This window comes from Pararge aegeria, chromosome 4 (genome assembly GCF_905163445.1).
Source record: "Pararge aegeria chromosome 4, ilParAegt1.1, whole genome shotgun sequence".
NCBI lineage: Eukaryota > Metazoa > Arthropoda > Insecta > Lepidoptera > Nymphalidae > Pararge > Pararge aegeria.
In genome coordinates, this window is record NC_053183.1 from 17,925,576 (window position 1) to 17,953,148 (window position 27,573).

The 27,573-nt window shown below is 36.4% G+C and overlaps 1 protein-coding gene across 1 annotated transcript in view; it reads right to left on the reverse strand.

The window, feature by feature from the left end:
- LOC120637680 overlaps positions 1 to 27,573 on the reverse strand; it is a 135,702-nt gene that overhangs the window by 107,241 nt on the left and 888 nt on the right. The window lies entirely within an intron of this gene.

Below are 27,573 nucleotides of genomic sequence, written 5' to 3' on the forward strand. Positions count from 1 at the left end.
AAAGATGGGTACTTCGAAATTTCGACAAACAGGTAACACTAAGAAATCCATAAACATGCAACTCTGATCTGATCTGATAACTGAATGAAGGTTTAAATCACGTTAGAATAGAAAACGATTACGAAAGTCTGCATAAGTTTTCTTATTTGCTTAACACAATATAATACATGGATACATAGCGTATCTATTATTTTGTGCAGTTGTAAGCCGAAATTGAAATAGAAATTTTTGCTCCACAAATTGACTCTTATCTGTAATAAATTGAAACCTTTTTGGCTTAGCTTTCGCCTAGCGTTTGGCTAGGCGCCCAACTTGAAGCCGAGCGGAAGGCAATTCCAAAAGAATTTCTATATTACAATGAATAAAAATGTTTAACCGTCGTATCCGGGAGATTCATCGGTTTAATTGATACTCGTTATTTAGACTAAATACTTTGCTTTATTACGCCCGGATGTATTCCGCTTTAACGACTTGATTGGCTACACCGTAAGTTCTTTGTTCTTCTTTTTTATACGAATCGTAGATTCTATCCTGCTTACATCGAAAATATGTTTGATTGCGGATCACTAGGTTTTTCTTATTTTATTATTGGAGTAAACATCCGTAGCTTTTTCGTTTTGTCGTAAGTAAACTCCGCCAAGAGTTCTTTGACACAATAATTAACCACGTAATTTTTTATTTTTATTTTTGATTGTTTTTATATTGTATCCGAACCGGTGCTAGTCACTACAAAAAGATATACCTACTGAACGTTTCAAAATAATGTTAAATAATGTCTTCATGAAATATATATTTTTTTTTAAATTTATTCCACTTCTGCGCTAATTCTGTTTGATAAAATTGTGGGAGAAGATAAAAGTCTATTCTTTCCCCGGGGAGAAAAGGTTCCAGTTTTTTTTTCTTTTGGTTATCACCATCTCACAGTCGAATTAATATTTAGCTATGAAGTCAGAGCAATTCATACACAAGCTTTTTATCATACATGTAATGCTTTACCCATTCTAACCGTGCGGGAGTACTAAATATTTTTTAGGTGTTCAATTATTGTGTTAAAGAAGAAGCTAGGAATAAAAATAACAAAACTATATTATTGGTATTTCAGTTACACCTTCCTTATTATTATGTAACTATGTAGCTTCACGTCAAACGGAGTATCAAATTACCTATTTAGCATAATCACATTATTAGCATTTAGCAAGATGCAAACCTGCTGACAATGTTAATATTATTGACATAGGTGTTTTAATATGTTTATTATTTAAAATTTAAATTTAAGAGTATGACATGGCTGGATTCGATTTCAGAACGTTGCGAACTAAAACATGACCTTATGTTACTGCATCTTTCCATTTCCACTTTCAACACAATTTTTAGTTGCTTAAAATTTTTTTGATCAACATTGATCATTAATCTGTAGATACACAAATACCAGTATTTTTATAATATCTAGCAATGAAAACCTCACAATAATATACATAAATACTTATAATATTCAGATAAACACTCAGACACTGAAAAACATTCATGTTCATCACACAAACATTTTCCAGTTGTGGGAACCGAATCCACGGCCTTGGACTCAGAAAGCAGGGTCGCTACCCACTGCGCCAGTCGGTCGTCAAATATTATGTACGTATATTATATTTCCATCTGCAAAACACAGGTAGCTAATAAAATCATAACACAATACCACAGTGATTGTAGTTCCAACGGCACGGGTACGCCGTTTATGACTAATGCACACTCGCGACAAAGACCTAACTAAAATGTTATAACTTGTAATCCCACACCGTTATGTACCCAAACGCTGAGCGAAATTAAACCCTAACATTTAGACAATAAAGTAGATAACTGTACTGCGAAAAGCGAGGAGCGGAGGCGGCCGGCGCCTTTGACTGGGGCAGATAACATCTTTAAGGCAGGTAGGTTTTATTACCGGTATAGGCCCTTGCATCCTCGAATTTTAGTGTTACATCTAACACGAGTTCAACGTGGGAATCACGATTATGCAGTTAAATGTTGAGCTTATTTCTTTTTGACCACAGAATTAAGAAAATACAGAATCCTCTTCAGCCATCATTGGTGGTTGGTATTCAGTGCATTGTATCCAAAAACATTGAAAGCGCCCAGCGCACGTCTCACTTTACACCCGCGGAATGTTGCTAGCTCATAAATTTTTTCTCCCAAATAAACGTTACATTAGTGGTAAAATAAATTTAATATGTCTCAATAGGTTCAAAGTTTATATAAAACGTAAGCTTACAGAAAAATTCTCCATCCATTATAATGTTAACGGTTACTTAAACGATAAAAAAGCTAGGATGTGAGTTGATTTAACTTCATAGCTTAATATTAATTTACTGTGAGATGGTGATAACAAAAAGAATACCCGGCTAAGTTTTTTGTGGGCTCTTTTTAGACCAGGGCGCGTTTGGAACCCTATGAGGGCTTTAGGTTTTAGTTGGCGAACGCAGTTATTACCATCCCCTTAGAATTATATAAACATATATGTAAGAACGCTTCAGAAGTGCCTGTGATAGCCTGCCTGTTATATATGCCTTTTATTACTATTGTCTGCTAAATGGAGAAAAACTACTAAAGTAGAGTGGTTTTTGATGCTTTAATATTAGTCATGTACACGGTTTCTGTATGTTCTTAATTCTGTGCTTTTAACCTGTATTAGTTCAATGTTTTTTTTTAAATAGCGATTTTGTTTTACGCGATTTTTAACCCCCGGCTCAAAAACGACGGTGTGTTCGAAGTTTGACGTATAACAGTGTGTGTGGTTGTCTGTGGCATCATGTTTCACGAAAGGATGAACCGATTGTAGTTTGGTTTTTTTTTTATTTGAAAGGTAAATTAGTCGGAAGTGTTGTAAGCTATGTATTGTAAAAATGGCCTCAGCTTCAAAATGGCGGATTACAAAGGGTTAGTGAAAGTCAGGGGGTTTTTAATTTTTTTTTATTTATACGAGTATATTATTCGTTATCTGTGGCAAACGAATAATATAAAATAAAAAATTAAAAAACGCCTGACGTAATAATAATATTATAATAGTAATAATATATTTATAAATAAAAAACGCGGCGTTAGAGCATCGCTTGGTTTCATGCGAAAAAGCTATGAATATACATAATGAGTATAAAACTGTATGTATCATCATCGTCAATATCATCATCATCACATCAACCAATTACCGACCCACTACAGAGCAAGGGTTTCCTCCCATGAAAAGGGGTTAGGGCCGTAGTCCACCAAGCTGGCCCAGTGCGGATTGATGGACGCATACTATATTAATATATAAATTATATATTTTATTCCCAGTACAAGACTAACATGGTAGCTGGCTAATCTGTTAGGGTAGTTATTTTAACCCCCCTAAACGTACGGATACGCTAATTCCCTTGGGGGTACGTTTTTGTAGGGTCGAAGCCTTGTTAGACCAGACTTAAGGAAATTCAGCAACTATGAATTCCCAAATTGTAACAAATCGGATCTAGCCCGGGACCACAGAGGTCACTTCTGCGCCAAGGCGGTTACCAAGTAAAATTATGGAAGCGAAAGGTTGTCAGCTTTTTAATATGTCTTTCACATTCGGACAAAAAAAAAATATTTCCCAGAAACATTGTAAAAGGATGGTAAAATATCGTTTATCGTTTCGTCAAAATATGATAAGCAATATTAATAGGTAGATAAACTAAGAAGAATTAACTTCTTCAATAACTTCACAGGGCATGCAATGAGCACTTTCTGCAACATGCCGTTGCCTTTATATCCTACTTTTTACGTTTATTTTTGTTGTGTCCATTGTTTTTTTTTCTTATTTGTGGTTTACAAATAAAGTGTATAAATAAATAAATAAATAAATAATGCCACCCTTCATCAATTTGAGCCAATGTTAAGCCTCATGAGCCTGTAATCACACCGGCATCCACGCCCTTCAGACAGAAACACAGCATTGCAATAATGCTGCTAAGCGGCAGAAATCATTGCAACAATGCTGCTTAGCCGCAGAAATAAATGGCCTAAGTACTCCCCGGACGAGCTCGGTCACAAAGAGCCCTGCTACTACAAAATCGAAAACAATTTAATTTTTTTTCACATAGGTGGCAACCCTGATGCGAAGTGATAAATAAATAAACATCTCACAACCAGCATCCTTTGAGATACGGAAACAAAGCACGACCGCTTCAAATATTTGCCAAGCGCGAACAACTGTGTAAGTACGAGCATGTATGGCGACAATATGAAGGGCTCTAAGGAGGCAGGTAATTATGGCGACAAAGCAAGATGCTGCTCGTTAACTGAACAACACTACAAAGACCTAGATGTGATGGCATACGAAATTAAAAATATTAAACCTACAGTCCTCTGTGCAGAGCATGCATCGAGGGAGATAAAACACCGATGAAACACCGACGGCGCAGCATACCTTGGTACTCCAGCATCGCTCCCTGAAGCACTCGGCAAACTGGGCGGCCTGCTTAGCTTCTGGAGTGAGGTCGGCTAGCTGGAGTGACTAAGCGGGAAGCCGCACTAGTCGCACTACGTTCAACGGAAGGTTCTGCCTGACTAAGTACGAAAACAAGCCCACGAGAACAGTAGTTTGTCAGAACATTGAAAAAATAATTAGAAATACAGACCGAGCAAATCTTTTTAATAAATTTAAAATGCATATAAAAATTTTCGGAACCGACAGGATTTGAACCTGCGACTCTCGGGCAATCGCGGCCTGAGCGCTTTCACCAATTAAGCTACAGAAATTAGTATATATGCCTTTCAAATCATTCTTATAGCGACTGTAGCGTCATCTAGTAGGATACGTTGCAGTTTCGATCTACTTTTTCAAAGGTCTATATTACAATGAGACACGTTTGAAACAAGATATGACACATTGCTTTTTACGAGCAAATCTTGTACTTTGCCACACACAATGTTTTCGTTCAACGTTAGAGAAGGATAAGGTCCTACACCACTTGACTACAACTGCTACTTCCAGTGGAAGTCCACTGAGCTCAAACAGACCCAACTCCAGAAATGACCATGGGTTGAAACGAACGTACATAATATCGGAAAAGATAAACAGGTGTTTAAATGTTGTTTAAATACACGAAGTCCTTAAACAGCTTATAAAATGCCAGGCTGGTAGTACGTGACACGAAACCAGATCGGATGGAGATCAGTTAGGCTGAGAGCAAGTAGACGATTTGGGCCACGCGTTTTTTAAATTATCGTACGCAGTAAAAACTTAGATATGCAGTTAATTAGAAATCGGCTATTCACAACAATAGAAAGCTAAGCTAAACTCGTCTGCGCAATCTCTTGTGAATTTGTGTTTATGGCGCTTGTGGCCGTGTGTTGCTGCCTACCTATATACGAGTGCCTCGCCTCTTCTCTTTTACAGTCATACTAATAATATAAATGTCAAAGTGTTTTTTTTTTTTTTTTTATTTGTTGGTTCACTATGTACGATTAAACCACAGCACTGTTCTTAAGGCAATTTTGTAGCAAGTTAGCTTGCGTCTTAGAGACGAACATAATATATTTTATAGTTCGGGAAAACTAATGGGTCTCAGGATTTTCAAATATCGAAAACAATGCGCATGAAATCATAGGAAACCGCTTGTTTAGTTTCTGTTAGGTCCCTCGAGCACTCAACAGTAAAACTATTTTGATGACTGCATTGCAATTTTCTGACAGGGAGTCATGTTATTAACAATATATAGATTTCTACAAGCTAATTTATTAATTGTTACATACTAGATGTTCATGATAACAATTAATAAATCCCTAACTTTTATATATGAAAGGAATAAAAAAGTTAGAAACGCTCCGGAAGCGTACTTAAATCAAGCAATGTTTGAGTATTAATTGAAAACAAACGGAAAATTGTAGAAAATTACAATTTTCTATATTTCAAATGTAAATTTAAAGTTTTTAATTAATAGCCATTTTCGGTTGTTATAAAACCGATGAACTATTAAACAACTGGCTCGTGTTTTAAAGCTTTTGAACCACTGGCTCCCAAACCACAAGGTTTTCAATCTTGCCGGCGCTTCGTCGGCGAGATGAACTGCATTCCTTGCCAGCCTTTGTCATGTTAACCAAATATGTGGATCGCTGTGTTATTTTAACTAACCATAGCGCAACCGTTCACGACAGCCGTTTAAGAATTTCCCTCCCTCATTGTATTGTATTCAATGTTTAAATCGTATACTTCAACTTCTACATATACATAAATCGCTGTGTACTTAGTTGCCACGACCAGTTTTAGTGACTTTTCTAACGGATTTCCAAATGGTTGTTTTCGTACAAAACACAGTCTTGACACATTGTTTAAGTTGTAGAGATTTTGTGACAAAGCTCGTTTGATGAAATTTATTCGGTGTAATTACAGTCGCATGAGGCTTAACACCTATGTCTCGGGTTTATGGACAGTGGGCGGCACTTTTTGGACGTGTTCCTTGCATGAACTGCGAAGTGTTGCTATGATTATAAGCGATGGCTTTCCGCTTAGGTTCCTCAGAACGGCTAGCATGGGCAGGATATAATTATATCCACGGTTAAAGAATAAAAATGTATCTTCTCCCACAGCTTTATCAACTCTGAGAGCACTGGCGCACAAGTGGATATATTATCCAAATAATATATATGTAATAATAAACGGATGGTAAACTTCTCCCATTCCATGTTCTAATGCTTTAAGCAGGTGGACACGTTAATAATATCTCTTGTCAGGGTATATAATCGGGGGATGTCATTTTTATCTCCCACCTGTACTAGCCCTGCGGGTACTGTCTACTATAAGACATAGCTTTAAATCTCCGGTCCGCTCCGGTCTCCGGTTGAAATCTTGATCCGCCTCGCATCTTTGGTGTTTTATATAATGAGTTCCAACTACCACGGTCTTCTGGCGCATGTGTATTATATCATGATGTCATCTGTCCATCTAGTTGGGGGTTGATATACGCTGTGTTAACTGCGGAGTTTCCATTCCAGCACCTTGGGATCTCAGCGTCTATCAGTTCTGCTTACTATGTACCACGACCATTGCCACTTTAACTTCGCGACTCGTTTTATCATCACTCTGGTTACAAGTCTCCTCTTTTCCCCTTTTAATTTCTCTCTCCATCACCAGCTGAGTTCTGAGCCTGTTTCGCAGCCATAAGTCATTACTGGCAAAAGGCACTGTTCAAAGCCCAAGACCGAAGAGTTGCTGGAATCCATGTTTGGACAAATGTCTTTTGTCGTTGGACGTCCACCGGTAGTCGGTTCCAAGTTAATACCCTTAGCTAGAAACTTCTAATGGTAAAGGCATTTGTCCAAACATGAACGTCAATCGGTAGTCGGTACCAAGTGAATATAAACAACTAAAAACCCCTCATGGTGATTACATTTTTCCATAAGTGAACGTCAATCGGTACCAAGTGAGTACAAACAACTAAAAACTCCTAATGGTTATGACATTTGTTCAAACATGAACGTCAATCGGAAGTCGGTACCAAGTGAATATAAGCAACTAAAAACCCCTGATGGCGATGACATTTGTCCATACGTGGACGTCAATCGGTAGTCGGTACTCGGTACCCTGTGATGACGAGTAACTAAAAACCCCTTATAGTAAAGACATTTGTTTAAACGTGGACATAAGTCAGTAGTCGGTACCTAGTTAAGACGAGCAACTATAAAACCCTAATAGTAAAGAAAGAAAGTTAATTGGCTGCGCATTCATATTTTCAGTGCATAAAAATGCGTGGCGTAAAGCGGTTTGTTTATTCCTTTAGCTACGTTTAATGTCAAGTTATAACATTTAACTCAAATAAAAACGTAAATATGACAAAGTAGGTAAGTATTGTAGTGAAACAATTCTATTTTAAAGTTTAAAGTAGGCCAGTAGCTCTCACTGCTAAGACCCTCATTTGAAGAGGCGAAATGCATTTGGCACAAACACTGAGTAAGTAAATCGGCAGCCGGAGCAAATACAGCTGTGCGCGTCGCCTCTTCTCACATACATTTAATGCTGTAACTATTATTGCTTGGAGCACTTTATTTCTTAGTTATCGGGTAACACAGTTTACTCTACGCGACATTGTCTGCGTGTAAAGGCCCTATTCTCAGACGGGTTGAGTATTGAAGTACAGGTAAACTTGGGGATGTCTTATTTCGATCCCGTTGGGTTTTTAGTTGTGGTGATTCCTGAATTGGTAGAGTAGCCATTATTGGGTGCCGAAAGTTTGCTGCCTAAACGCGGTTTGTGGACTGCGTATGTGTATTATGAGTAGGTTTGAGGTAATACTCTCCAGCACGGCTAGCATGGGCAGGAGACAATTATATCCCTGGAGAATGTATAAAAATGTATCTTCTCCCTCAGCTTTATCAACTCTCGGAGAATAGGAGAAGTTTACCCCCGTTTATTATTAGAAATAATTTTCAAATGATATACACAGGAGGTTTTCAGTTACTCGTCATGTATACAGTTAAATGAGACAAAATAGTGGATAGGGTATTGGATAGAAGCAGGCGTTACTTTGCGGAAATCCATAATATATGAAAACTAAGCTTAATTTGCTATAATCAGCAGGAGAATCTGTATTGGGGAGAAGCCTTTACCCCAATAGTGGACTGTTATAGGCTTTGTATATATTGCAATGTTACATTATTCGTTAGGTATCTAGTATGACTCTGATAACTCAACCAGGGTACCCTAGCCATTATAGAGATAATCGGATGAGATATTAAAAGTAAAGCGATATTAGAACCGAAATAGCCGATATCAGCAGTTCGATGCGGTATCTGAACGTTATTCATTAATTAGACTTATTTGTCTCAGTATAAACCATGTTTATACTTAAGAACATACAGAATCCTAATTCGGACATTATTGCATTTTTTTTATTACCTGATAGACTTGCGATTGACAACTATCATGCCAGATCTAAAGCAATGATGCGTTCTAAGTTGGGGCCCGCTTGCCTAGAAAATGCATATTCACTCTCGCCTTGAAAGCATTCAAGTTGTATGAATCAGGAAACACCGAAAGCGTTCCAAACTTTAGCAGTCCGTATCAGAAACGTAGATGAAAAGCGCTTGAGTGCATTGTGCCCAAAATCGGAGAAGCCTCGAGCACGTGTCACTTCACACCCGCGGATTTTTAAATGAATTAATAAATGAATAAATAAATGTACTACGACAATACACACATCGCCATCTAGCCCCAAAGTAAGCGTAGCTTGTGTTACGGGATCTAAGACTGATTAATATTTTTATGAATTATATACATAAATACTTTTAATACACAGATAGATACTGAAAAACTTTTATGTTCATCACACAAATATTTTCCAGTTATAGGAACCGAACCCACGGCTTCCAACGAATTGAATGACTAACGGCGCCTGTTCGAGAAAGTGGAGTGGTTCCTGATACTTCAATATACTCATAAGTCACGGTTTCTGTATTTTCTTTTTTCTGTGTTTTTTTTATTCCTGTACAAATTAGCCCTTGACTGCACCTTGATGTCACCTGATGGCAAGATGATGATTCAGTCTAAGAAGGAAGCGAGTAAACCTGTTAGGGAGTATTGTAGTCATACCCCTAATCGTTTTCTACGCGACATCGCACCGAAATACTAAATCGCTAAGCGGCACGTCGTTGTCGGTCGGGTGGTGACTAGCCACGGCCAAAGCCTCCCACCAGACCAGACCAGGGAAAATTCAGAAATAATAAATTTCCCAATAGTCCCTGCCGGGAATCGAACCCGGGACCTCCTACTTAAAAACACAGCGCTTACCGTTACGCCAGGGAGTGTGATACATATTAAAAAGCAATAACCACATATCTAGTGAATAATCCATGCGTATGAGTTTTCTAAACGATACATTTTTAATTAGTGTTAATAAGTTAGTTACTGTAAATTAATGAACAATACCACGGACTCTATAATTAAATGCGGGTTTGTGTAAATCAATAATTAAGAAACGTTAGCATACTTTATTGAACATGGGTTTTTTAACCAACTACATTAATTTTATCCTTTGGTTAGCACTAGCGGTGCCTCGCAACCTTAAAAGATAGACATATGCTGTGGCGGACCTTTTCTTAAAAAAATTTAAGGGTTAACTTTGTCATACATCATTTAAACACGATACTTTTACCGTTTACGCAGCGGAAGCTTACAAAAGCTTAAAAGGAGAAAAAATAAATAAATTGAAACATTCTTAGCGTGATGATATAACCTATAACCTTCCTCGATAAGTGGGCTATCCAACACTGATATATTTTTTTAAATCGGACCAGTAGTTCCTGAGATTATCGCGTTCAAGAAAACAAACATAAAAACTCTTTAGCTTTACATACCTATTACTATAAGATAAGATAATTATCGATACTGAAGCCGTAAAATCAATTTGTGTACGTCCGCATCTAGTCAGACTAGCGCCTAAACTACTAAATGAATTCATATTAAACTTGGCATAATTGTAGTTAGTACTACGGGGGAGGAACTTTTCTATTTTTAGATCAGATTGTTATGTTATGAGATAGTTGACAGAGTTACTCAGCGGAAGGCAGAAAAGCCCTAAAATATCCCATGCCTGAGAGTTCTCCATAATGTTCACAAAGTGTGGACTCCACCAATCCGCACTGGACCAGCGTGGTGGACTACGGCATTAACACATTCTCATTGTGGAAGGAGACCCGTGCCCTGCAGGGCAAGCATCGACAGGAGACAAATATTATAATTCCCGATTATTTCCCCTGACAAGGGATATAATTAACGTACCCACCTGCTAATTCACGGGAGCATGGAGTAGGAGCAGTGCCGGATTAACCACTTAGTAACAGTAGCAAATGCTACGGACCCCGCGCGAAAGGGGGCCCTGCATATTTAATACCACTCATCTCTGACTAACTGACTGACTGACACGCACACAAAAATCGCCTATAGTAATTTACTACACTATTAATTACCCACAAAATTGTAACATATAAATAGCAAATACGTATTGTATTTAAGATACGTTTATACGTATTCAAGATACGTATTGGGTATTGAATTGTAGTTTTACCACTTTATACTTAGAAACCTAAGCAGATCAAGGGCTCTTTTAAAGAATTAGTTACGGGCCCTGCGTTTGCTTAATCAGGCACTGAGTAGGAGAAGTTAACCCCCGTTTGTTATTACACATATATTATTTGATATTATTTCCACTTGTGCGCCAGTCTTCTGAGAGTTGATACAGGTGTGGGAGAAGAAAATTTCTTATCCATTCCCCGGAGATATAATTGTCTCCTGCCCATGCTAGCCGTGCTGTAGGAGGCCGGTGATGGGTTGACGTGTCATTTTAAAACAGTACTGCTCCAAGGCAAGATAGTAAGCCCCTTATTAACAGTAATCTACAATGTAACAAAGCTCATGCTTCAGTCGAAGTTAAGTGTGGAGTTTAGTGAAATCAATTTGTGATAAAAAGTGGGAGATGCCGTCTCTGGACCCGCGTCGTGCCGGATCGACGACTTTTTTGTGCGTCCGAGTCGCCCACTCGAGTTTTTGGAATTCCGAAAGCTTCCCCCACCGTGCCACCGCTGCCGGGGGTCCACGTTCATTCATAACGCCGCGTGATGCTTGTCTATTGACACCATAGACGTAATTTTCTATGTTCCCATAGACGACATCTGTTATTTTTAGAATTCCGCGCCCAAAGAATAAAAAGGGACCCTATTACTAAGACTCCGCTGTCCGTCCGTCTTTCCGTCTATCCGTCTGCCACCAGGTGTATCTCAGGAACCGTGATAGTTAGACAGCTGTTATTTTCATAGATAATGTATTTGTTGCCGCTATAATAACAGATACTAAAAACAGAATTTGATTTGAAAAGAACATTTTTTTTTATAGATAAGAGAACGGAGCCCTTCATGCGCGAGTCCAAATCTCACTTGGCCGGCTTTTTACAGAATGTTTTAAGTGATGTTCAAATTTCATATTGTTGTTTTAGTAATCGATCACGGAGGCAAATCTAGTGCAATTTTCCTTTCCCGACCTTGCAAAAGGAGAACATTAAGTGTTCTCCTTTTGTATTATCCTAATACGGAGGCCTCCGTCAGGCATTGGGCATTATTAGTATGGTCATAATGACTAAATAACCATCGATCTTGACCAAATACACGGAAAGTAAGTATTTGCAGCCCAAAAAATTTTAATAAATTATACAGAGTTAAATAACAATACCAGAGAGATCTCGGCCTTAAAGCTTCTAGCATTAAATAAATAAAGGTACTACGACAATACACACATCGCCATCTAGCCCCAAAGTAAGCGTAGCTTCTGTTATGGGTACTAAGATGACTGATGAATATTTTTATGAATGATATATACATAAATACACCTATAATATACGTATAAATACCCAGACACTGAAAAACATTCGTGTTCATTGACTTCAAAATTTATTTTATAAGTTGCCCGCACGTATCGTGGTTCGCGCGCTATTGCCGATTTTAATAAAAAAATATTAATTCGGTTTTTTTTAATAACCTTATATCCATACGAAAAATAAATATGATAATACAAACACAAAATTTTGGCAAGAACCATAGACAAGTTAGTTAGGTTAGTTGCCCAGTAAAAATCGATTGGTGAAAGGTATATATGCCTAGGAACCTACTTTGATTAGGCGTTACTTACTAAAGCATTGCCTTGTCCGTCGTTACTGTAAACAGGCAGTAGGATTAGAGGTACAAAGTGTAAAGCTTATAGTTTAGAAGCCCGCGCCCCGTTGCCCGTGGCGTAGAGTAGACCGGAAATGTACGAGAAAACAAAACACCACATTGTTTGAATATGGTTTAAAAAGTATTATTGTATATTTTGAGACGAGCCACCAACGTCGCTGCGGGCATGCGGCAATGGTCACCATAAACAAGTAATTTAGCTAGAACAAATGCATATACTATATTATCCTTCTTACTTCCTACTAATATTATAAATCAGTAGTTTGCATGTATGGATGGATGATTGATTGTTACTCTTTCAAGCAAAAACTATTAAACAGATTTTTATGAAAGTTTGCACGCTTACACATTGCAATAACATAAATACTATAAGGTATTAAAAATCATCATCATATCGACCCATTACTGGTCCAATACAGGGCACGGGTCTCCTCCTACAATGCGAAGGTCTTAGGCCGTGTACGGAATTGTGGACTCCTCAGTCCACACGTCGTTGAGAAAATTATGGAGAACTCTCTGGTACGCAGGTTTCCTCACCATGTTTTCATTTACTATTCAAGCACTTACAAGCATTAACATTTTAATTGCTTACACGCACATAACTTAGTAAAGTTAGGTGAGTGCTGGGATTCGAACTCGCCCCCCGAAATTGAAGTCGAAGTCATACCCACTAGCTATCACCGCTTCTAGTTGCAAGAGGTAGTAAATAAAAAAAGTGTGTCCGTGTAACCTTTACGCGCGATTGAAGTAATACTTTTATTATTTTATTATTTATTGATGAAAGAGCATAATGTTGCTGCGACTCCGCCATTTCATTTAATATCTCCTATTTCATTTAATATTCTATTTAAAATTCATTAATATAACTTTCACATTTTATAAATATTTTTATTTGTTAAATATATAATTGAGAGTAGAAAATTGATGTTTAGATCAGCACATGTCAATACAACCTTGTCATTGAATATTTTAGAATGTCGCAATCGTCAGAAAAAAAATTAATAATTTAATAAATTATTAATATTTATTACGAAAGTAATAAAGAAACAAATATATTTAGAGATTAAAAAAAAAAGTGCGTGGAGTAGGAGTAGTATATATGACATATATATACTTACGACGAATGCAAATTATTATTTTTAAATAGCAGAAACTACACAGACGTCTGACGTAAAAGAAAAATCTGAGTTATTCCCTAGTAGCACCTAAAGAAGTTTTACTTCAAAAAAAACCCTCATAAAGTTTACACCCTAAAAGCGTTTGACTTTTCATATAAACGACATTTTAACCGTCATTAAGTCACAAAGAACAGGCGTGATAGCAAACATTTTGATGCAATTCGCAACAGTCATTAAGGCGCGGTGGCGCTATGGTCCGAGGGGTGATCGGCCGAACGCGAGCTCTCACGGCATAATAATTACAGGCGCAGTCAGCCCGTACTTTATAGGCCCGCTTTGTTCCCGTTTACATTGCAGCGAACGCTCTGGGAGTCTGGCCATTGGTAGTGTTTGGATTTATTTTTCCCCAAGTATTAACAACTCTAAGTAAAGTAACCCATATAGCAAGTAAGTGTACATCTATGATCTATGGTTTAACCACAGACATATATTAAATATTGTCAATGGTGGTAAATCCGTTGCCCTACGAGTTTCTAAACTAAACTAAATTGGCTAGGTCCTGTAGCTGAGAAATTGGCAGATCTTTAAAAAGTCGTAAGTTTATTCACAGGGTTTTTTTTTTAAAAGACAGTAGGTACCTACTTCATTTTCAACTGCCAATTATGATATTAATTCCACAAACTTCAAAACTAAACTGACATGTCTGAAAATAGTGCTGTCCTTTTGTCAAGAAGACATTGTCAAAAGCCAACACTATATTTAGATCTGTTAACTTAGTTTAATTTTGAGGTTTGTGTACAAAAGAATTGGCAACAATGTTATATTCTATGGTACAAAGTTTTGCCGCCATTCAGGATTAATGCAGTTAGTGTTGTTTCAGTTTTATATACTATAACCAAAAATTCAGACGTTTGAATTATTAGGGAGTTTCTGAAAGTAAAGGTATTGTCAACACAATGGACTGCTACTATTTTTATATATTTGAAATTAAAATAGAAATACATTGATATTTTTCTACGTGTCTAAACTACTCCCGTGATAAAAAGTAACCGTTTTAAAAAAGTAGATCAGTTATTAAGGCGCAATCAGGTTATGGTCTGACAGGTGATCAGCTGAGCGACAATATGGAAGCTGTATTCACTGAATTCCAACTCTCGCGACATTATAATCACAGAAGTAATTCCTTACTTTATATTTACAGACTCTATGATCCATTTACATCTCACCACGGTTAAAGACCCACATTTAGTCGGTCTATCTGTAGCAGGATTTAGAATCCATGATCCATAGCTTGCTAAAAGAGGGGAAAGACGAGTAAATAGAACTCTGTTTTTCATTCAGGTTAACTTGCTATAATCCGCAAGAACCAGGCAAACCAGCACGGTGCAATTTGGAATTTCTTCTTTCATTAAAGATTAAATAACTTATATGTTATTTTTGGTATATATTGGTAGTAATTTAATTCATATGTTATTTTTAAATTGACATTCCATGATTACAAATTAATTTTTCCATACAGTAAAATTAATGACATTTTTATTATATTCAGCAGACAATCATTATGATTATTTTAATTATGTTTATTTTGATGTTTTTTTAGTTACTATATAAATGAATTTGTTTAAATTAAGATTTGCATGATCATATATTATGACTAAAGATGTATACCTACAATGTTTTATGCAAATAAAATAATTTGCACCATACTTAGCCTATCTACCAAAATCCACCTTCTACGCACGTTCCGCTCCGACTCCGGAACATCTCAAGATGTCTACTTTTCAAAGTAATAATATCTTTATCTCAGGCATCAAGGTTCAAATTTTTTTTTCGTATTAAAAAGCAAATTACTTCTACATTAGTGAAAGAAAATAATATTTGCGAATCACTACCACTCAAATCCATTTAAAATAGCACAGAAGGAATTCACATAGGTACCTACAGTCCAACCTGCTAGCAATCATCTTCCGAATGCTATTGATGCTCCCCCGCAACATTCGCTCCAGGGAAATACAAAGCGCAATTGTCAATTACTAAATAGATTATGGAAAATTAAGCTTTACGTTCATTGGATAACACGGAATTACGCAAATTATCGCCTGCTTCTATCCAACAATCTCTGAGAAATACTACAGATATAATTAAATAGAGATACTACGTCATATTCTAACTCACTTCTATGTCACTTTTTACATGTAATGTACGCATCAAAAGTGCCATCTATGTGCCTATTTAAATATGGAAATATTTGACTTTGACTTCGAGGTAAGTGTCAAGCTTGATAGACGTGAGAAAATGATTGCACGTGTAGTAATGAAGTATATTATTACAAATATGACAGTGTAAGTTTTAACCCACAAATCATAATCATTAAACCACAGGTTTACTCTACGAATAAAACCGAGCTCTGCTGAGGGCCAGTAATGGGTTGATGATGACTGAACCCAGAAATGAAACAGTCAAAAATGATAACCGCTAGATAAACGACGCAGCCATTATCCACACCTATTAAAGTTGACAGCGTAACATAAGCCCCGAATACGCAGCGCCAACTAATTTGACATAGTTAACCAAACATCTCGAAGGCATTCACTTATACGCACACCGCGACGGGTCGTAATGAAAACGTGCTCCACCGCCCTCCGCCCTCCGCGGCCGCCGGACCGCATTCCGCTCCCATGCGACCGCGTCCTGGGCAGGACCTCTCCGAAATGTCTGCTTTTTGTTGCTCACCGTAACGGGCTACCCTGAAACTGTTCCGATTTTGGCCGTAACTGCTATGCGGCTAACATGAGTAACACCCGTTTTCACGAAACCTATGAAACGCTTAAATCGCCTGTTTAATGATTTGGGTGATGCGTAGAGAATATAAACTAAAATGAAAAAAATATAAATTCGGGCCTTTTTATTCCGACCTAACCTAAATCAAATAACTAATGATAATACAAAAGCAAAATACCACACCTTGTGGCAAAATTCATAGACAAGTTAAGTAGTAAAATCATAGGTAAGTTATATGAGTGTTGATTAGGTAGTCTAGTGAACATTTAGTATGTATCCTACTTCTTAAAGAGTTAATTAGAGTAAATTATAAAGTCTAAGATGGTAGGGGGCTTACCTGTTAGGGGTACGGTTTTCACCTGACACCTTACCGAATCGTATTGCGAACGGAACGGAACGCATTTGCGCATCTTTAAACACATTTAAATTAATCTTACGAGATGTTTATGTTTTCAAATCGGTTTATAAATATAGCAGAGTTCTTAGGTAACAACCATAAACAAAATAACCGGATTGATAACCTCCTTCTTCACGTCTCATTGGGATTTTTATATTCAAATGCCGTCTCGAACATGTTATACTTATCATATTTTGCAGCCCAATGGACTGCAAAGCGTAGCATAAGTACCTAGATACTTCGCAACATCATTCCCTGTAGTACGTAGGTAGGTAGCACATTATTACTCAAAGGTGTCAAGTGATAAAATAAAATAACCGCAAAGAAATGAAATTATATACGGTTGGCGGTCAACTACAAGCTTCGGTGAGCTTCCGGTGGTGGTCATAGACAAAAGAGTAGCTTTTAAATGTTGGTAACGTAATATTCGCAATCTGACAAATGAAATAAAAAAAAAAATGTTGGCCTTAACTACAGTCCATTCTTTATAACTTGTCCCATAAATCCATTGAATTAAGAACTTTATAAATAGGGGACAAGTTATAGTAAAGGGACTGTATGGACTTTAGAAAGTAATCCATAAAATATTTGAATTGAAATGTTAACGTTACAATAATTATTAATTGTTTTGCAAACGGATGGATGTAGCTTTTGGGCTTTACTTTGTACGTTATAATACGTTATATTTTTAAATATGTTTGTTGGTTGGTTCTTCTTTCACGTAGCAACAGGTTAACCTATACCTAAATAAATTCAAGTATATTATATTCCTGTTCTAAGTTTTAAGTTTGTATAGTAAAGATTATAAAATACAACTTAAACGAACGTATGCTAAAATAAGTAAGTAGAAGGAAATATAATGTAATTATTAATTAAAGCATTCCTATAAACGGTCTAACCTTCTAATAAAATGCAGATTCCTGTTAATAGCTACTTTTCATTATACTATCTTTAGTAAATATATGATGGGTGGTAATAGACCGCACTTGAAACCTCCCACCAATATACCTACAATAATTTGGCCAATTAAAACATCGTTACCTAAACCTACCGCCGTGAAGCCACAAAGGAGGTCGTCAGTTAAAGCGGAATTTACATGGGCCAATTTTATCCGCACGACCAGTCAGCAATCAAATCACCTCTACTTATTAAGCAGACTAGCGTCGGGTCCCGGTTTCGCACGAAAGCTATGTAAATACTAATGTGAGGCAGTTTGGATTGATGGCAAAAATTCCGTAGTACCTAGGTTCATTTACTTTTATCTCTCTTGCAATGTTAGTCCACAGAAATATGTTTGTTATGACATCACATAACAAATCTTTGAATTTCGTTGCTTTTCTCTATTATATATTATTCTTCTTCTGTATTTTTTGTGTGCAAATAAAGAGTATAAATAAATAAATAAATTATATACAACGTGTAACCTAATTACGAAATACTGTTGAAGCTTGCATGAGTAGCAATCATCCTGAAAAAATATTAAATCAAAAGAAGTATATTTGTTTTCCATACAAAATAATTCAAAACATTAGTGTTTACTTATGACAACCCTATTAAAGATAAAAGACCGAAACGCGCATAGTACATATGCTACGCGACGCGTACCTATTAAAGTCACTGGAGTCACGTGATTTTTATTCTGCAGGTTATATTGGGCCTTATCTGATTTCTTGCAGTTAAAACTATGGCAGTGGTTTACTTAAAAAACTATTAGCGTTCCGGTTTCACAGATAAGCTTCAGAGACAGTAAATAATGTACCTCTAAAGTATGTGAAGTAATATTTCGGTTTTCATTTACATATTGTGCTTGGTTAGCACATATAAACCTTCTTTTTTATTGAAGTCTTAAAGATCAAAGCGTACAAAATGCGGGAGCGGCTTCTTTATACTACAAAAAGAATATGTACTTTTCCCCATGATATAAATTTGCTATAAATTGCGAAATCCAACAAATATTTACGGTGTTATAAACGTGCTACCCGCGGTGCATAAGACGTTTGTTTATTTTTTTTGGACGTGAGGAAAGGACGATAATTGGTGTAGTATGTTCCTGTGAACCAAGTTTTGGAAATTTGGTGTGTTTTCAGGACCAAAAGTAGTTAGTTACTCTCCGTCCTTTCAAATAACTCTTTGCTAAAAATCAAGTTGATTGGTCGCTTTGTTGAGGAAGGGCAAAAATATATAAATAAACTAAAAAATAGTTTTTTTGTCGCTTACGCTAAGTAGGCGGTCATGGCTTAATATGGGCATACACGAGTAATCCAACGCTTACGACAGATTGCCACGTTTAAGGACGGCTTAAGGAAGGTTTTATATTATGACGACCTTCCTGGCGTAGCGATGAGCGCTGTGTTTTAGATGGGAGGTCCCGGGTCCGATCCCCGGCAGGGCAATTTGGGAATTTATATTTCCTGATGGATGGATGATGGGAGGCTTCGGCCGTGGCTTGTTACCACCGTACCAAAGAAGACTTGCCGCTAAGATTAGAAGAAGAAACTGATTAGTTGTATGGGTTTAATATAACTGCCATACCCCTAACAGGTTAGCCCGCTACCAACTTAGACTGCATCATCACTTACCAGCTTATAAAGATAATGATGTCAAGGGCTAACGTTTGAACAGCCGATTGGCCCAGTGGGCAGCGTCCCTACTTTCTGAGTCCAAGGCCGTTGGTTCGATTCCCACAGCTGGAAAATGTTTGTGCGATGAACATGAATGTTTTCAGTGTTTGGGTTTTTATCTGTATAATGTAAGTATTTTTGTATATTATATTCATAAAATTATTCATCAGTCATCTTAGTACCCATAACACAAGCTACGCTTACTTTGGGGCTAGATGGCGATGTCTGCACGGCTAGCATGGGCAGGACACAATTATATCCCCGGGGAATGAATTAAAATGTATCTTCTCCCACTGCTTTATCAACTATCGGAGCACTGGCGTACAAGTGGAAATATTATTATTGTATTAAAAAACGGGGGTAAACTTCTCCTATTCCATGTTCCAGTGATTTAGTAGGTTAATTATATCCCTAGTCAGGGGATATAATTTTTATCTCCCGCCCGTGCTAGCCCTGCTGTATTGCCGAAGTATATTTATTTTATTTATTTATTTATCGGAATAAAAAAAAGTTAACATCTGATGATGTTTCGGTATCGGAGCGAGACGTGCGTAGAGAGCGTAATTACGCTGTGCCCGGGGCGGTGAAAATCGATCCGTCAAAATCCCACATAAGTGACAATCATGGAATGAAGTTATAACTTAGAAGCCATCGCACAGTTTATGAGATCAGTTCACACGAGTGTTGGCTATTCCATTAACTAAATCGGACGATGACGAATCGACCAGTAAATCGAGATTATAATCATTACAAGCTCGCTCGCGCATTCTTGACTAAAGAATCTTTGAAGCGATGGAATGCACGCAGCATCGGACCCATTGGAAGTTCGAACTTGTTTTGTTTTCGCCACGTCATATCTCGCCCTCGAGACCTCGACCCCTTGAGTCTGGCCCGCATAGCTGTAGCCAGTAGTGTTGCCAGGTGGTATTTGTGGGAAAACGAGACAGACTGTCGATAGGCTGGCAATAATTGGTAACATAAAAACTATGAAGGATATAAGGACTATGTACACAGCACGTAAAGCAATTATTTCCGCGGGGAAAGAGTACAAAATTACCTTCTACCCCAGCTTTATCAATTCTCGGAGGATTGTCGCATAAGTGGAAATAAAAGTATACAAGTAATAAATGTGTAATTTATTATTACACAATATATTATTATTTGTAAACGGGAGTAAACTTCTCCTATTCCATGTTCCCGTGCTTTAGCAGGTGGACACGTTAATTATATCCCTAGTCAGGGTACACAATCGGGGGATATAATTTTTGTCTCCCAACTGTGCTAGCCCTGCTGAGCTGTTAAACAAATAAAAAAATATAACCTACTATTATATAATAACGATCTGTGATTGAGTGTCCCATATTATAATATATACGAACTCTTCGTTTTTTCTTTGTCTACTTATTGAAATAAAGGTATTATACAAAGTCTGTAAACGAACCGGTTTTATATTTAACAAAAAAAATAATACAATTTTAACTAACTTATAATCAAATAGTAAATAGGAAATTAATAAAGATCATTAGTACCTACTTATTTAATTTAAATACAGCTCCGTAGCGCCATACTATTGAGCGTAAAATTAAATCCTATTATTCTTATAATTCCTGTCTGCCTCTCATTACTCTGTAGGTAGGTAGGTCTAATTTGAGTATCGAATTCCGTTTACCATAGACAAGAATATGATCTTCGTGACCGCAATTAAGGTTTTAAAATCACATCTACAGATAAAAAAATGTGCAGGGATGCGGTTTTAAACGGGTTTTAATTAGAATCGGATATTTTTAATTAGCTTAACATCTTAATTAAGTATGCACAGGCGGGTTTGCATTAATGGCCGGCGGTTGACAAAGCGGTACGTTTTTGCACCGGACCGGTTGGCTTTGGCTCGCTGGAACAGGTCGCCACCTGCAAGGTTCGGTATGTCCGGCTAGCGCAGGTCTTTGCGATGCGATTAATCCAAGACTTGTTGAGCTATAATTTGCTTTAAATAAAATAATTTTATGAATTTTAAAAACATAAGTACGACTTCGTATAGTAGGGAAACCGATTTTATTGGGGATGCTTAAATCAAAAAAAACATTTGCGAAATAAAAGCATTGTTCAATAAGGTATTTTATAAATACTTTATTAAATTTATTTTCAGTGTTCCTAAAAAAATCTGATAGATAGTTGAATATTTTTATAGACATTGCGTATGGACTTTACTTGTGGTATTATTTCGTCAGCACTTAAAATGTTAATATTATCCACTGGGATAAGCGAAACGTGGTTTGACATGTAATTTTGGTAAATAGCTGAGCAATATACTTTAGCCTGCGTCACTTGACCTCGAACCGCACGGATCCTAGCCGATGTTAACGATCGATAGGTAATAATAAAATCTATTCATAATATTGACAGCCGCTGATCTAGTGTTCGTGCGAAAGACCTGTGGCTTTTTTGTAAACGAAACTGGCTCGCTATTTATACAACGATATTTAATTACCTACTTTGGGAAGTTTTATATTTCTGTAACATTTTTCTGCACTAGTCCCATATTTTTATCTGTATCTTAATGATACAAAATAAAAAAGCAAAAAAAAAACATAAATCCACTCCTTCGTTTGTGGTGTTTTTAAGTGTCCGTTTAATCGGCGGTCACGGCTTCGGATACCATTATTACTGTTTTAAATTAGGCTGCCCCGATACATTTTCTAGAAGCTATCATCTTCAACTACAGATTTAAAAATCCTAAGTTCAATTCCTGGGTCGGCTCAGGAATTGGTAGATATAACCTGTCCAGAAGAAAATTGGTAATGGCCATTCTCGGTTCCCGGAGAGCCGCCACCGGTCCCTATTCAGTACTACCTAGTTAATATGATGATAAATGACGATAAAGTCCACCAATCCGCACTGGGTCAGCGTGGTAGACTACGCCCCCCCCTTCCCCCTCCCCCTCTCATTGTAGGAAGAGACCCTTGCTCTGTAGTGGGCCGGTAATGGCTTGATGGTGATGATGATGATGATGATGATGAATCGATAAAGCCCGTCAGAGCCTATGCTCTTTTGTGAGACCTCTAAAGAATACTTTTAGTATTATTAAGGTATTTATGTCCCACATCAAGAAAAAGCCTGCTGGAAAAGCCTGTTGGATTACTTGGAAACACGTGGAAACTTCATTGGTTTATGTGATATAAAAATACGGCATTACTCTTATGTGTAAAAGTACTTACTGTTTGTTTCACTTGAAAAGCTAATAACTAAATAAAACCTGTTGAATCAGAGCTTCATAAAGAGTGAAATGAAAATTAAATGCCTATTGGCGAAAGAATTTACCTATTGAATTGAATGGAAACAATTGATTCAATCAATTATCTTTCTAATTTGATAAAGTATAAGATGAAGAACTATAATAAGAGTACTATATTCCGAGTGTATCGCCGACGAACGACGACACGGTTTAAAATTATTATAATTTATTCGTCTGTGAATCATTTTATAAAACTTAAAGTTGCATTAATTAATTATATTTTTACAGACGAGTGTAAACATAAGAGCGCAGTGAATCATAAAAGGTAATTATTTAATTCGATATTCCGATTTCTGCACAATTGTTGCCTGTACAAATGAATATAAAAAACGAACGAAAGCGGCATCCTGTTCGCAACTAATCTAAGGGCCTAATTACAGAATAAGAGGTTTCGGGACGCAGGATAAAAGGGCTGATGAGGCCTGTGACTGATGGAGTCCCATTCAACTTAACTTGATTGAAAGGGTTCATGTGAAAGCTCGAACAATTTGCCTCGTATAATGGCATTTTATACTCAGGTATGTGCGAGCGAAATTTAATTCAAAATTCGAACGTAGGTAATTTATGACCATTTTTAAACCGTGCGAATAATATGGCATGTAACGTTTCATAACTAGGTGCCTGCTTCTAGTCTTCCTAGCAGTCTGTCCATTCAGTAATTTTAAGAATGATGTTAAACGACCGAACGAAACCGACCGACGAAAATTTGCCATGATGATACAATAACCACTATCAAATGAAGCGTTATGTCACTTCCGTGAAGGAGAATTGTGAAAAGGTAATAAATCGGGCAGCTGTACCTCCCTATTCACAAATAATAAAGTGAGTCTTTCCTAGTTTGAGGATAATGACTATGTAGTTTCAAATGACATATAAAATTGTGATAATCAAATTTACTTTATTATCTATAGTATTTTGTCTATGGATTAAGAAACTGTCATGTTAAAATTCGAATTATAAAAGTCGCGCGCACTTTCGGTCTTAATATACCTAGTCTGAATAACATAATTTTGAATTAGAATCTTACATGTAGGTACTACAGGGCGTCGACTTCATTGTAAAAAAAGCTACATTAAAACACTAGGTACTCAATTTAGTTGCATGAAATGTAAGCAAAAATATGTAGTAATTAATTAATTCACTTACGTATTGATTTAACGGAAGACTTTCAAATATTCCAAGGAACGAAACTTGAATGCAGCTGAATGCATTAGTAACTTTCCCGGTAGGATGTGAAGTGATAAATTAGTAATCACAAGGAAACCTAATCAATGGTCGATAGGTTGTCGACCTTTCCAATGTTTGTCCAACGTTTGACCAATGTTTGTCAACAACGATATTTAAACCTTAGATTAGTGACAGATGGGATAAAATGAATTGAAACTATCTTTGCTCCATTTCCTTTTTTAAGTATTGCTCACGTCGCGTCGATTCCTAATTTCAAAGTTGCCATTTCTTTCTTTATACATGAATATTTATATTCATATAAAACCTGATATCAATTAATCTTGATGTAAAATTAACGTTTACGCTGATGTGACGCACGCTATATAAAATTAATAAAATTAACATATTATTTACAATGGAATGGGATGACCTTTTTTCCAATAGCCACTCCATCATATAAAATCTCTTGTTATCGGTTTTTCAACCAGGTAGGTACCATTTATTAGTACTTAAAAATATAACCAGATCAGCGCGAGAGTTGACTGCATTTTGCAAAGTGGAAATATGGTAAAAAAAGTTTGAAAATCCAAAAGTGCACGCCTCATCTAATTTTTCACTAAAAATAGTACCTTGAACTTTTTACCCCATACCGCGCTCCAAGTGGTCTGTTTTTTTTAAATTGTTATTGTCATTTACTATCAGCCAATCACGTAGATGGAATAAAAAAATACTTTCAACAATTCTCGCCATTCTCGACGTAAAGCAACACAATAGCTCGTAAGAATTGTGAACGAACCCAATTTTCATAAGAGACACACTCAAGACTAATAATTTTTTTTTAGTTTTTTATTAATTGTAATTAAAAACGACATCGACCCAGAGATTTTCGAGAATGGCGAGAATTGTTGAAAGTTTTTTTTTAAATTGTTATTGTCATTTACTATCAGCCAATCACGTAGATGGAATAAAAAAATACTTTCAACAATTCTCGCCATTCTCGACGTAAAGCAACACAATAGCTCGTAAGAATTGTGAACGAACCCAATTTTCATAAGAGACACACTCAAGACTAATAATTTTTTTTTAGTTTTTTATTAATTGTAATTAAAAACGACATCGACCCAGAGATTTTCAATAGCAAACAGCGCGCTGCGATTATGAAGCTTTTAAAAAAAACTTCGATACGTTAATTTTTACGGACGTGAGAGTGCCAGATCCATACGGACAGACATCCGGACGTCCTCAAATATTTTAGTAATTTAACTTTAAACAAAATTATTGTTTTTAAAAATATCAAATACGTTTAAACGAATGTTTTTCTTGATATCTACTCGTATATGATACTATTATCCTAAAAGCGCAATGTGAGAAAAATAGTCATTTTTAGTTTTGAAAAGTCCTTGACTTTAATATATAAGTTTTAGTTCTATCTGTGGTACTAATGCGTAGTATCCATCCACAGAATAGTAATTATAAAAAAGTGAAACAATTTTTGACGCGGCCAACTGACGTAACCCAAAAATCTTTTTTTTTTTTTTTAATAATAAAATAATCTTTAAAAATTGTATTTAATTAATAGTAGTTCGCATGTCAATGTTAATCTAATACCCAATAAACGAAAAGGTTTGTCGTTTACTTTTTACTGCTTTCCAAAAATGGACACGCGTTATCTATCTAAAGTGACTTCGGTGACAGAATGATAGATACGTTAGTTTAGAAAGTATCCAAACAGGATATTCACCTGATAACGAAGAACATCTTAACATTTTCCTGGCGTGCACTTACCTACTTTTAGAAATCTTAAGTTCGTACAAACTTACCTTAATTCACGTTTAACATGAAGATTTAAATTCCCAAATAAAAAATTTCATAGAGGGAATGTTTAATAGAAACGCTATAAGCTCCTTTGTTGTATAAAACTTAAAATTAAGAAGTCTATAAAGGTACAGATTTGGAAGTTTTAATTATTATGGTCGTTGATTATCAATTGTTTTTATGTTGTATGAATTCTAAAGTCGGGTGAATAATCATAAGACCCCTTTCCTGTGTTCTAACAACTCTTCCATGCAAATTATCAAGATCTGCGAATTTATTGAATTGTTTGTCAGAACTTAGCACATAGACAGACACAAATGCCGGTAGTCGGCGCGACAAGTCAGCCGTTAGGAGGACCGGCAATCGAGTATTGCATGCTAAATAAGCTGAGGCATGCAAAGTACTTAAGCCTTGACGCGTCTCGCCGGTGCCCGATCTATCAGACGTTATTACCATATTAGGAAACGTGGTACCTACCCACTGTTTTCAAATAGAGGGCAAACTTTAAGTACTGATTAAACTGAATTTTGGGGTAATTGGGAATGCTATAGATAATAAGTTATTTGACTTTATATATATTATTTTTTAAGCAATGAGACTAATGCAATTAAAACCCAATATTCCGATCCAATTTGTATTACATCATTGTCCTATTTGTTAATTGATTAACATGGAACAATTAGGGTCAATACATCGAAACGTATTGGTTACATGGGTGTAGCTTGGTAGCATTAATGTATTACTTGACGCAAAATAATACAACCAAGTCGTGGGATTACCAAAACTAGATCGTTTCAGTTTTCTAGGTATATAATAATATTTACATATCTGGTAACGAAGGAAAATAACTAAAAGCTTGAATGATTGGATATGATTCATAAGTGACCATGAAGCAATTCTTGCAAAAATTTTGAAATAAATCAAACTTCATACATCGTCTCTCAGTTTTATTTTCGATGTGTATATTATATCATCAATCACGATCGCGTTCGCTGATAACGATTTATAGGCTTATAACGTGCAATGCACCTTCCTATATCCAATTCTACAATAAGCATGGATTCAATATAACCCATAAATTTATCATATTTTCGAATGCAGTGTCGAAGGGCTAAATATTTTGTAAGAAATCGCTCGCCTACGCCTCAATTACCTGCTGGCTTGACCGTGTTTTTAACTTTATGTTTGCCTCTTGACATTGAGAAAAAATAAATAATTTGTTTAAATTTCAACTCTTTGTTTCAAGACATAGGATAGATACAAGCCATGCACTTGAAGTGTCGCGAAGCTTTCAATATTTGGTTCGCAGAAGCATTAGGCGTATCTGTTTATGTCGAAACTCATGTGTTTCACAACAGCACCGCCCACTATTCACTAGTTCCATTACACCTACATTCTTCTTGTAAACTTGTTAATTTCCTTCAAAACTAGATAGTTTGTTAAAGTAGTCCGTAGATGTTATATTTTATCACAATCACATGTTATTCACATGTTAGTCATAATGTAATTTGAATCATTCATTGTTGTTCCTTTCATGGTCTCAGGATTATCGGTAGATACTAAAGAATGTAAGTCTTAACACGAAAAGTTTTTAGTTAAAACCTTAAAGTGAGCACCATTGTTCTTTTTATCGTCTCTGGAATTTGTAGTATTATTAAA